Source organism: Triturus cristatus, chromosome 1_2, assembly GCF_964204655.1.
Source record: "Triturus cristatus chromosome 1_2, aTriCri1.1, whole genome shotgun sequence".
Lineage (NCBI taxonomy): Eukaryota > Metazoa > Chordata > Amphibia > Caudata > Salamandridae > Triturus > Triturus cristatus.
In genome coordinates, this window is record NC_140580.1 from 711,577,450 (window position 1) to 711,591,247 (window position 13,798).

Below are 13,798 nucleotides of genomic sequence, written 5' to 3' on the forward strand. Positions count from 1 at the left end.
TACATATATTTAACGTGCTATACGGCAGCGGGGTTCAGTCACATTTTGAAGAACTCTTTTTTATGTATGTATTCTTTATTGAAAAGTTTTAGATGTTTTCATTGGTTTTACGATTCTTCTATGATCACATGTTGATCAAATAAAGATTCTCATATGGAAATGGAAGTAGCCATGGTAAACAGCTGCTACAACTGGCTTGCTCTTTGTACTCCTACCTCTGTTGTTGCTCCCTTGGCCTAAGAGGTAATGAAGGCACCACCAGCAACAAAGGTGAGTAGAACTCTTTTTACTTTCTGTACATTCAACTTCAACCCCTCCCCTTAACCCTTCAGCAGGGAATGAGACTGTTGAAATGCTAATAGAGAAAATGGGTCAACTCGTTGATGTCTTTGAGGGCCATAGGACGGGTAACCTCACACAAACCCTACTCCCAGTCACTGCTGCTGCCAATATGCAGTGGCGGGGGGGCAGTGCAGCAGCAGTGGTGGCAGCGGAAGTGGGGGGGATTCATTAAAAAAAAAGACTTACCTATTGCTGCTGGCGGCCTTGTGCCTCGGTGCTCCTCTGGTCTCCTGCTGCTCCAGGCAGTCACTGGGACAGACTCCCCATGCAATTCAGACACTGCTGTCATCCTATGAGAAGCACCGGGATTGGCCTGAGTGGGCTGGTTTGATGCTCGCTCAGGCACATGGAGTCTGTGCCTTTTCTCTACCTGGCTGTAGAATACAGCTGGGTTGGAAAAACCTAAGTGTGCATGTCTGTAACTGACTTTCGCACTTATAAGTTCCCACCACTCCTCCCATCTGCCAGGGCCCCACCCCACCCCTCCCCACACAAGCATTGCTCAGCCAGCGCCTGAGAAACAGAATTATAATGAAATATAAGGATTAAAGAATTTAGTAAGAACAACAGAGCTTGTAGAGATATGGGTGGGGAACAAGATAATTTGCTTCGCGGAGACATGGTTGGCAGGTGAGGATTTTCATCAAAATGGTTTCATGCATTTTCGGAAAGATGGAACCAAGGGGCATATTAGCAAGAACCTCGTTAAAATTATCGCCATTTTAGCGGCAGGAAACTGCCGCTAAAACGGTGATAATGCGCTTGCTAATATGTGTTATAGAATTGCAATAGAAGCCCAGGTTAGATGTGTAGGACATGCTAAGGTGCTAAGGACCTAGGTGCTAAGGACGACCCAGGGAATTACCAGTTTATTCGTCTGTTGGATGTGGGTGCAAAGCTGTACTCCAAAGTAATATTAAGGGCTTCAAAGAATTGGAAAGAAGGAAACAGAATTATTCCAATGCAGCAGGGAGGCTTTAAAGCTGGGCACTCTACAATCGACCATTGTTTCAATATATGGGCTTTGGGGAAGAAGGCAAAAGACACAACAGGGAACTTATTCTGTTGCTTTTTTTTATTTCAGCTCAGCGTTCGATTTGGTCGATTGTAGTATACTTTGGCCGAAACTAATATGTCAGGGTATTCCTAATTGCTTAATAACAATTCTGCAGGAATTGCATACCAGGAATTGGACCCAAGTAGAACTTGACTTAGACGGGGACCTCTCGGGTAGAATTCCCTGAGGAAATGGATTAAGGCAGGGCTGTGTCCTGGCTCCCACATTGTTCTCCCTATTTTTAGCTGCCCTTCCGGGAGAGCTGGCAGAGACTCATTCGTTTTGAGAGGAAGATATGTGTCGTGCCTACTCTATGCAGATGACTTGGCAGTTCTGGACGTGACCCAAGTAGTCCTGCAGAGGAAGTTAAAGAAGTTTAATCATTATTCCGAGGCTAATAAATTGAAGATAAACATGGGAAAAACAAATATAATAATGGTTGGGAAAAAAAGTAAACCATATAACTGGCAGTTAGGCAATAGTAGAGTTGAGGTCGTGCCCTCCTACAAGTATCTGGGGATGACATTTACCAATCAGCTGAGTTTGAACTTGCATAAAGAATCGGTGGAGTTGAGGGCATTAGCCACGATAGGGGGACTTGTTCGCTTTAAAAAGACTTATGGTGGCTCCTCTTGGTCTCCCCTTTTAACTGCTTAAAACGCAATGGTCCCCACGCAATGCCTCTATGGGGCCGAGTTGTTAGCCATTAGTATGGATGGAAGTTGGGAGAGGTGTGAAAGCAAATGTTTGAAAAAATTGTTGGCCCTTCCAATGTCTCGGGCAATAAGATTAGAAGCTAAATTGCAAGCCTGGAACTTTCTAGCCTATAAATCAACCCTGGGTTTCCGGGAAATTGTTTTGGACCCGAATACACAGAAGATATCAGCCTGCTGTGCCACTGAAATAGAAAGAAGTGAATTACAGTGGGCTAAGAAGGTAAAGAAAAGATTGGAAGACATTGCAGGAACCTTGGGGCATATTATCAAGAAACGGTGTTAAAATTATCGCCCTTTAGCGGCAGAAAACTGCTGCTAAAGCGGTGATAATGGGCTTGATAATATGCCGCAGAGAATTCCCATAGAAGCCCATGTTCTGGTGTCAACATGGGCTTCTATTGGAATTCTCTGCGGCATATTATCAAGCCCATTATCGCCGCTTTGGCGGCAGTTTTCTGCCGCTAAAGCGACGATAATTTTAACGCCGTGCTTGATAATATGTCCCCTTATTCTTTGAATTAAAAATAGCTGAAGCCTCACTCTCCAAAGCAGAATTAAAAACAGCCTGTAAAAAAGAATCTAGGTTGGCGGACTTGAAATATGTAAGGAATAAACCCTCCGCAAAACAAATGGTAGGATCATGGGAAAATATGAATGTATTTCCGTACTTATCTGCATTCCCAGATGCCCGGTTACGATTATTACTACTAAAGTTCTGGGTTGCATTAAATATGCGTTATGTAAGAGCTGAGAAAATTGAAGCCCTTCTAGATCAGGAGAATAACTGTACATGCGGACTGCCATCTCATAATTTCAATGTTCATGTTTTAATTGATTGTCGTCATTTTTATAGGTTCCGTTGCTTGATTTTTTTAAAAACCTCTTTTAAAAAAATATAATACATATTGTCGAAATGAGGCACTAGCACTTTTGTTAAGGATGGAATTCTTTGATGTGGCTTGCGCACTGGCTAAATTTCTAAAAAATGTTTGGATTAGTGTCATAGTGTTCGATAGTAGGGGTTTGGGGATTTTAGCTAAAGTATGATGAATTGGTATTTATATGGTGTAATTATATATAAAATGTTATTGTTTTTAAGGAATGTATGTTTTAAAGACGGTGTCTAAACATTAATAAAGTATGAACTGAACTGATAATGAAATATAATCTTATTTTTCATTTGCTGGCTCTGAGCCAGCGGGCGACGCTTCCCCGCCATTGCGAAGGAGCGGCTGCTGCATACTCCTTAGGTGAAACAGCCTTTTTCGTGCTAAATATGACAATATTTATAATGTAGAAAACTCTGCGTTAGGTAACAAAATGTACTGCAAATCTACAACATTCCAAAATATTGTGCACCATGGTATGCAACAGTCAGCTGCTTCATGTGTGTGTTTTCCAACTTGAACAGTCGCCTTTGACAAAAAGCTGCAGTTGAGACTCAAATAAATTGGTCCCATTCCTCACAATGTCTCAGGCTATTGCTCTGTTTATGAAATCATTAGGAGATATAACTTCCCTATGAGCACTTGCTAAAGGGACTTGCAAGTATTTCATCCTGGAGCACCCCTAGTTACACTGCAGGAGAGCCCACCTCAATGCCTGTGGGCCCAAGCCTGCAGGTCACTGCATGACACAGTAACCCTTTAACGTCGCATAAGTAGGGCTGGCGTGTGCTCTAAGAGAGATGTCATTCCTGGCATCCTGCATAATCAGGGCTGTCACCACGGGCGGCCTCGAGGACGATGTTCCTCTCTCAGTGTGGCTCAGAAATAATCAAACCGGTGCCGGGGCCTGTGGGAAAAGAATCTGTGTTCAAAGACAACATTTTGGAGAAAATGAGACATGCCGGCTCAGCAGTAGCCTCGGGATCTCGGAGCTCCACAACCAGTTAGTCCCAAAATACCGTGAAATCAGCCCCTGCCACCCACTCATGCAGCTCGAATAATGCAAACTGTGACACGAATTTGTGGTTACAGATCGTGAGAATCTTATCACGTCCATGTTCCACGTCTAATTAGATAATTTACTCAAGAAGGTGGATCTCGCCAGGCTAAGGAAGCAGTATCCGTGCTGTCTGCCATTGACGCTGTTTATTATTAAACATATATATTTATATTCCCTCGCCAACGTATTTGCAGGCTATTTTTATATACATTTTATGGTTAAACAGAAGCTTCATGACAATCGAGAGTCCATCTGAGAAGTAGAAATACATGTAGTGCTAAATGCAGGGCACAAGCCCTAAAAAAGAAGTGGGGGACTAACCTAGTTAGGCAGTGTGCAAGTGACATCACAGCTTGTGACATCACCGTGCGTGTCATCACGGCGCATGGCATCAACGTGGCATCACCGGAAATTACATCACAGGAAGTGGCATCACAAGCCATGTCTCTTCCAGGAAGTGGCGTCACAAAGAAGTGACATCAGATCTTAAGATGTCACATGCGTGTTTAGCATTACGAGTATACATGCAAACCCTCCTGATTTAGGCAGAAGACTCACATTTTTGTAAGCCATACATAAATCAATGCTGTCTTTTGTCAGCGTAAAGCTTCCTTTACCCAAGGATTGAACAAACTAACTTCCCCGCCAGTCTACTGAACCAGGCACAATATTCCATATTAAGCACATTTTCATATAGATGTGATTGCTATAGCTGCCTGCCCTCTCCAGATGTTAGACCACTCGCCTATGTGAAGTGTTCTTACTCAGCCTTACTCACCTGCACTCATTTTACGAGACAGGGGCTCATTTTTCACCACCAGACCATGACCCAAGCAAGATCGAAATACAGAGAGGGAAGAAAGGAGAAAGAGAGATAAGAAAAGTAGAAAACAATGATGAAGGCAGAAAAGGGGGATAAAAAATCCTGCAAGAATTAACAGTTGTGGGGTAGTGAATGAAAAAGGTTATGGAAACCTTGATATTCAGCAATAGGACCCTAAGAAAATTGTTGGGGCTCTGCATTTATGTTTTTACAAATCACACACTGCCTTTAAAAGGTCACCTCCTCATTTTACAGCAGACATCTCTCATGTTCTTATTGTTGGGATTGCTATATCCAAACAGCCTTCACATTCACCAGCGCGACCGGACAACTTACCCTGAAATCAGTACCACCAGAATGACCACACCAAGAATGGACCCTAACTTTCAAAGTAAGAGGTATCAGCTCCGCATTCAAAATACGTGTAAACCGCACAGTATCCAAGCATGAGAAGGAAATGGTGACAAAGGTAAATTACAAGAAAAAGGCATTTTGCAATTCCAACCCCAACTGGGATTTTCACGAAAATATTGGCCCTCAGAAGGAAATATTACTAGTTTGCATAGAAACACTATCCAAGTCGGGAGATGTAGGAACAGCGAAAGACACCACAAACTATGGCCAGTAATCAGATTCTATACTAGACCACATTCGCTAATAAGAACTTTTCATTTCCTAGACATGTTACACTGCGAACATAGTGCACCAGAAGCAGCCTACTTGACTTACTCTGATCCCCTGGGCTCACCTATTCACTATAACCTGATCCTGAAGGAGCCAGCCCTAAGTAAGCACACATAATCTTTCACTTCAAAAATAGCATAAATCTTATTTACATCAGTCTCCCAGTGTTAAAAGCACCATAACAACAAAGCTACTCTGTGTTATTTTGTGATCCTAGGCAAATCTCTCTCTTTCATTTGATTTAATAGGCTGTGACGTGTATGATAGGAATCTAGGGTGCAGAAAAAGGAGGAACCAAATAGGTTCACGGCCGGGAAGAGACCATTGATGAAAGTTTGACTACATGGTCCACCTGCCTCCTTACCCTTATGTAGCTCCAAATAGGACGCTACTAAAGAAATGTGAACCAAATGGGTCTGTATATCTGGCAAGTATGAGTGTGGTGAATGGAAGTTTCACAACTGAATGCACACCAATAGGATACTAACGGGATCCTTGTGAGGTCTTGAAGAAAGGCAACTAATCCGGTGAGGCATTGGTGTGATGACTAAAAAACTTTACCCAGGGATACAGAGGATAATATTTTCCTTAGAGCATCCCTACCTGATTTTAACTCTGGCAGGGTGCCCTTTGAAAATATAATTATTCCTCAGGACGACGTCCTAGAATATTTTACATCTGGGATACTACCCAATAACCAAAGAGCTTTCTTGGCTACCAAGGTTGAACCCACCCAGATACACTAGATATCTGGACAGGTACTCTATGATGAAGCTTGCCACATGCAATTCCAGTGAGTGAGAGTACTTTTAATATCATTGGGTGATCCCCTTGGGCTGGTATGGAAAGATAGACTAAACACAGTTGGGGTTTCCTCCTGTTATTTTTGTATGTTTAGGTGTTTGGAAAGGTGAGTGAGCTCTGTATCATTTCTCTCGTCTTCCTACTTGGAATCTAGTAATCAGAATCTAGGCCACATATAGGATGCATTTGACACTTGACTTTCATGTGGCTTCTGCTTGCCAGCTTAAAGACAAAACATTGACCTTTGATGTGAAATAGGAGAAATAAAGAGATGTCCATTTACTGGATAAATTGCACAAAGGGAATGCAGAAGACCTCTTTGTGCCCATGACCTCTGTATGCCAGGTCGGGGTCGTGGTGATGAATGAGGGCTGTTACCCATGTGCATTTATCTATCGAGAAGAGGGCCATCACCCTGTGCAATGCGGCGACCTGAAGGGCCCATTTTCCTGTGTGCACTGTCACAAACCCGGAATGCCAGGAGGGGGCTGTGGTAATGTGAGACGGTTGGTGCCCTGGAGAAGCATGCAGCTGTGAAGGAGAAGCAAGCCATTATCCGCGGAGGAAGAGCAATGATTTAACCACGCAACAATACAGTAGGACCCAAGACCCGTCATCGGATTCACGGAGGCGTACCACGTAGATGAGCGAACATGCTGCCACTCCTGTTACATCCAGTGTTTTGCTCACCGACAGGCTGCAGATGCATGCCAGGACACTGTGAACCTCCACTCCAGCGAAATCGGAAAGACTGAATCTTGGCCTGCCAATCCTGGGATTGGTCTGACTGACATGCTACAGTGCGGGGGCACTTTGACTTTCTCAAAGCCATCATGGTACTTCCAAGACTTGAAGTCACTAGTGGGGCCTAGATGGAATATCACCTCACATAAATAGCGAATAACATCAATCCTTTAACAATGAACTGGAATTTGAGATCTGATCCAGGAAAAGCTAGTGTACATGCCATACGAAGACAGTGTATATGATTTGTACACAAAATACATGGGTGGGTGTATGGGAGCGCCAATGCACCACATGTGTAATACTTTCTTGTCTCACAATACGCTGCCCTATGTAAGGCTTTTAGTTTTTTTTTTTTACAAAGCGACTGTATATATTATGTGTACACAAAATACATGGGTGGATGAACGGGAAAGCCAATGGCCCACTTATGTAATTCCTACCTGACGTATGGTAACGCACGACAGCGCAAAGTGCTGCTATGTGTTAGGCTTTTTTCGTTTTTACTAAGCCATACAAAAACTATCCTATGAGGCTATTTGCTCTATGTATGTGTGCTGCAGAATGCAGCATACACGCAAAGAGGAAATGACGAGGAGAAATAAAAATATTTTTCCTTGTTACGCCAGCCTCAGGTAGATTCACCAGTTTGGAGCAAACCTATGTTTACACGTCTTTGTAAATATGGGTTTGTATCAAAATACATGAATGGATGCAGGGGAATGCCCAAGCACCATGCATATAATATCTACCTGATGTAAGGTATTGCAAGGTAGGGCAATGTGCTAACTTGCGGGATTTGTGTGGCACTTTAAATCCCAAAATAGATTTTGCAACAGGGTTGTGCTAGAAAAGCCATGCAACCCATATGCAAAATCTGGGCATCAAATTATACATATATGTTTTTTTAAACTTTGACACAAAGAAATTGGCAATAAGGAGAACACTGACAGTAAATCTGTTCTAATTAGTTGCAAAGACTGGATTTTAAAATATCTAATGGGGTTATGACTCCTGCTGCAGAGATCTGTGTTTTCTCAGTAAATCTGAGTGAATAATAATAATAAGATAACTCTAGAGGTTAATGCACTTGCTGGAAAGATCTGTGTTTTGTCTAGTCTCTGTTTTGACTCAAAGTAGCATGGAGGGTTAATATGTCTCTTGCAAAGCACATCATGGAACATGCAGGTGACGTTGTATTTTATGTAGGCGGGTAAGTGTATTGTTTTGCACACAGAGATTGTTATGTTACTTGCAGTTGCATTGTAATCCTTCTAATACAGCACAGTGAATTATGAAGGATGATGTGTGATTTCTACACTTTGTTACCCCCGATGTCCTATGTTACATATTCTATACATTGATTTAAAAAAGTATATGTTAATTTCATATGTAATGTGTACGTATGATGTAAAGTGCTCTGACATCCTGCATTGGGATGAGCAGCGATATAAAAGAAAAAATAGTGGTATTACATTGCTATTTAAATGCCTCATCAGGGGTAGTAAGCACTATATAAATTAAATTTATTTTGTGTAAATACTGGGAAAGACCAACACATCTGACATTCTTACAGTGCATGCATATTTCCTATACCAGGACTGAACAAAGTCAAAAGCTGCCTCTCTTAAGTATATGTGAAGTGCTAACAAGGTGTGTATCTCTGTTTCTCCTCCACTGCATTTACATCCAGGTGTGAGGCATGGGCCCACTTCTAGGGATCGAAAGCAGCAGACAACGTGCAGGAGCTGCTGAATGTGTCCCAGTGAACCACATGTACCCCCGGCATGTGCCCTGGCTAAATGTGAATTGCAAAAACAACAATTGATGGACAGAATGCAGAACAACATACATGCACCCCAGTACAATGATCTGGGCCTAAATCCATCGTTTTTTTGCTCACCATCCCATTTCAGTTTGGACCCAGCCATATGCAAATCAGTCTTGACTCTGCGCCCACTGGGAACAGTTCAGCCCGAAATTCCAGGCTAGGTCCTCCCTGGACTGAAAACAAACATGGTAGGACCGGTTTCGGGCTTTCAGCCCTCATCAGCCAGAATAGCTTGACTCCAGTGGCATGGAGAGTGCAGAACCCATCTCTGGGCATACCCGTCCCACTCGGGGTGAAAATTGCAAAAACAACAATTGATGGACAGAATGCAGAACAATGTCATACATGCACCCCAGTACAATGATCTGGGCCTAAATCCATCGTTTTTTTGCTCACCATCCCATTTCAGTTTGGACCCAGCCATATGAAAATCAGTCTTGAGTCTGCGCCCACTGGGAACAGTTCAGCCCGAAATTCCAGGCTAGTTCCTCCCTGGACTGTAAACAAGCATGGTAGGACTGGTTTCGGGCTTTCAGCCCTCATCAGCCAGAATAGCTTGACTCCAGTGGCATTTAGAGTGCAGAACCCATCTCTGGACATACCCGTCCCACTCGGGGTGAAAATTGCAAAAACAACAATTGATGGACAGAATGCAGAACAATGTCATACATTCACCCCAGTACAAAGATCTGGGCCTAAATCCATCGTATTTTGCTCACCATCCCATTCCAGTTTGGACCCAGCCATATGTAAATCAGTCTTGACCCTGCGCCCATGGTGAACAGTTCAGCCGAACTGCCAGGCCAGGTCCTCCCTGGACTGTAAACAAGCATCCTGGCTAAATGTGAAACCACCGGAACTCTAAGTCCATAATTGAAGGTTTATCGGAGAATATATGTGCAGAGATTTTGGCGGCTGGATGTTCAATTACTGCAGACCTGACAACTTTTAATTTTTTTTCACCGTGTGGAGAGGAGGTGTGGTCATGAAGGGGGTGGGGCCTATTGCAGAGCACAGCCAAGACACCTGTAAATGCACAGCCCCCACCTACAACGTCCCCCTCCCCAAAAAAGCTAAATCAAAGCTTTTGAGGCTGCCGCTGATGTCCTGGGGAGGTTTCACACCTTGTTATGGACATGGGCTGGCTGATCTAAACCTCCAAACAATTAGCTAGAAATCTGCTCTTTGCATGGGTTTCCAGCTAATTGGGCGCTCACTGTGTGATATCGGCTCCTCACCAGGTGACCGTGTGAAAGGAGCCAATATTGTGTGACACACAGTGGCACTGCACCATGTGAGTTGTCAGGTCTGTTAACTACCTGGTATGTCCACACATATATCTGTCTATTATTTACAAGGTAGATCACACAGAACGGAAAATAAGTTTGCAGACGTGCATTTACGGGGTGGAATTCTGACAAGGATTTCCAATTCTGTAGAGTTTAACGCTGTCTCCCACCACCTTTAAGCAGGTGGTAAGCATCTGCGAAGAGGCCAATGGAGAGAGGGGGCGAAGGCTGTTGTGGAGGGTGAACAATGGAACTAGAGGATGTTGCCTGATATGCTCCCCCACCCATCCTTTGGGTTGGGGTCAAAGACCAGAGCCAAGCTGCACTGCAACACATTCTCAATGCAGTTTCACTGGCCGGATTTTCCAGTTGGCAACATTTTTTCCAAACTTGGGAATATTGGTGCAGGAACTTCTGCCCACTTATAATTGAGCAGAGTGGAATTCTAAGGGTGAATTTCACTCCTCCCAACTTGTAATCAGGACCGAAGTACTTTTAGATGCATCGCCCTAATAGCATACCCTCACACGGTGTGCCAACGATAAGTTTTACTTTAATGTAAAAGAGGGCACAAAATGAATTACGCTTTGCGTGCTCCATGTCATGTTAAACAGATTGCTCTATTGCAGCACAAATTTACATCATCATCTCCAGATACACCTCACCTAGCAGCTATAAACTGTGGTGATTACCAGCATCTTTAGTCAAAATCTCAGGGCTCTAGGTACTGGACTGTTTTTATTTACCACTTGTCCTGCCTATTGCTAACATTTTGCCAACCACTGTAATAATGTATTATTAGGTAGCACTTCATACTGAATGTCTGTCGTTTCTAAGTGCTATAAATGACACGTGCTAGCATTAAACTATTTAGTGCTACTTTATGGTACAATAGGTAATCGGCTATTGGCCTCCAAATGCCTAGGGGCAGATTTGCAAGCCCCTTCCGCCTCATTTACGCCGCTGTTGCGTCACTTTTGTGATGCAGCAGCGGTGCAAATCCTCCGCCATGGTGCGGGGTACTTACAACATGACGCATCTGGGAGATGCGTCACGTTGTAAAGCCCTGCGCCAGAAGTAGGCGTTCCTGCGCAGGGGGGGCGTTCTGTCGCAGGAATGCCTACTAAAAGTGGCTGTGTGAAATCTACAAGATTTCACTCAGTCACTTTTAGGCCCATGCTGCGTCAAAACCCTGCGCCTGCCTGAAGCAGGCGTAAGGATTGATGCAGCATTCACAAGATAGGGCTCCCCAGAGCATTGCTGGAGCTGCATCGCACTTGCAACGCAACTCAGCAATGCACCACTTTTATGGCACAGATGCGACACGCATCTGTGCAGTTTTGGCCCCATGGTGCGCTGCATTGTAAATGCAGCGCATCCATGGTGGCGGAGCTGTGGCGCACAATAACTGGCGCATCCCTGCTGATATGCAGGGATGCGCCAGTTATTGTAAATATGCCCCATATTGTTTATTAGACTGCTACATTTCCCTAAAACCAGAGTTAGGTTTGTCAGCCAGGCGATTCCATTCAGGGAGCTTCTGCTGAGGGGACTGTTTTCAGGATTTTGTAAGATGATGAAATCATTCCCATCCATCTCTGAAAGTGTCCATATGAGCTGCAGACTCTTGCCATACTCCTGCCACTGCTCATTTAGCGCGGCCCTACCTGCTCTTCAATGATCCATTACACATTTGCACGGCATTCCCTTACACTGTAGAAACTTAGGGCCATATTTACAATGATTTTGTATTGGGGTTGTGTAGTGTTCTTACATTAGCATAAGCATTTGTTCTAGGTTGCTATGCCATTGGAATTAGACCTTGGAATGAGTGGAATTCCAGGTGGGGTAGAATGTTAGCAACTGGAGATTGGCAGTTGCAGGAGTTGGTGATAGATGGGGTTTTATTATCTCTGTAACCTAATAAACCTTTCTTGGTTTAAACTACTGGAGAAGACCTACTTTTTACATTTTGCGTTACTTTTATGGCAAGGCCCTGATGCAAACTCATTTTTTATATTTACTAAGCCAGGCAAAGCTATGCTACTTTGCGTGGCTTAGTATATACAAAGTAAGGCGACCCATAGTGCTGCCATGCGTTTTTGTGTCAGGGAGGTGTCACCTGACTGGTGCATGGGCACTCCAATGCATCCACCCATGTAGTTTGACGCAAACCCAGATTGCCAAAGACTTGTAAACCTGGGTTTGCGCCAAAATGGTGTATCCACCAGGGACAGGCACAATGTGGAACGCAGAAAAATATCTTAATTTCTCCTTGTTACTTCCTCTTTCCATGTGCCTTGCATTCTGCAGCACACATAGAAAGAGTAATCCCTTCCTGCACAAAAACATTCCTTCCTGGAATCAGGCACCCCTGAACTATGGTGCAAACGTGCCTGTGCGGGTGCAAGACAATACAAACAGCAAGGAAAGAGAAGAAGTGCTTCATATTATTGTAAATATGGATCACGTCTGCTCTTGCCCTTTCACACACACCACAGCACATTTCTTTACTCTTCTGAGTTGACTCAAATAATAATAAACATGCCCCTCCCTACCCCTGGTTTTCAACAGGGGGCACATGCAGGTCTGTGGAAAATCTACCCAGCTGATGTCAGTTACTCGCTTTATACCTCCTTACGCAGGGCCCTATTCACAAAGGTATTTACGGATAGTGAAGTTACTAGTGTGGAGTCTCTGCATTTGTGGCAAAATCTGCACATGGCGCACTCAGATTCATCCCTGAGTATGCGTAAGTACCTTTGTGAATCGGGCCTCAGTCTTTAACCTGTTCCCAGGACCTAAGAAAATGATTTGCCTTTTCTCTTCAAGTTTATGCATAGGCACAGTGACAGAAAAACACGATAAGAGCACAACTCTTTTCACTAGACATGTTATCTATACTACTTATACATGCCACAGACACACACTTTCATCCGTGGCACTCCCATAAAGTAGCCTGCTACCTGTATGCAAAAGTGTATCAGACTGTGGCCTGGGGTAAAATGCATTAAATAAATACAAATACAAAACAGTACAATATAAAATCGAATCTGTGATCAATAAACAGCAAAACAAAAAGAGAAATCATGGCTTTCTGTCTACTATTTGATATCCTCAAAGGGCAATCGGGACGGATTTGTTTGTATTTCATTTTCAATAATCGGTCCAATTCTTAAAACTGTCTGAATACATAACTTTCCAACATTTTGTGGGTGCAGACTGTGGAATTACCAAAATGTTTCCAAGTCACCTCTGAGTAAATGCTCCAGTCCCAGATTTCCAGATGTGAGCCTGAAAAAGGCTTGTGAATTCCTGTTTTTTTCACTTGGACATATATACATACAATTTATTTGCCTGGCAAAAGAGTAGAGCAAGTGTAAACAATTTATAACTTTTTCTTGATGTCTTACTCCAGGAAGACATTTTCCCTTTTGAGTAACCTCCTATGCTACCTTATACAAATTTCAAGGGGTGTTCACCTCACCCAGAATGGGGTTCTTCTTTCCTGTGACAGTAGTACATTTTCAACCTTTTATAGAGTGGGTGAGAGAAAATTGC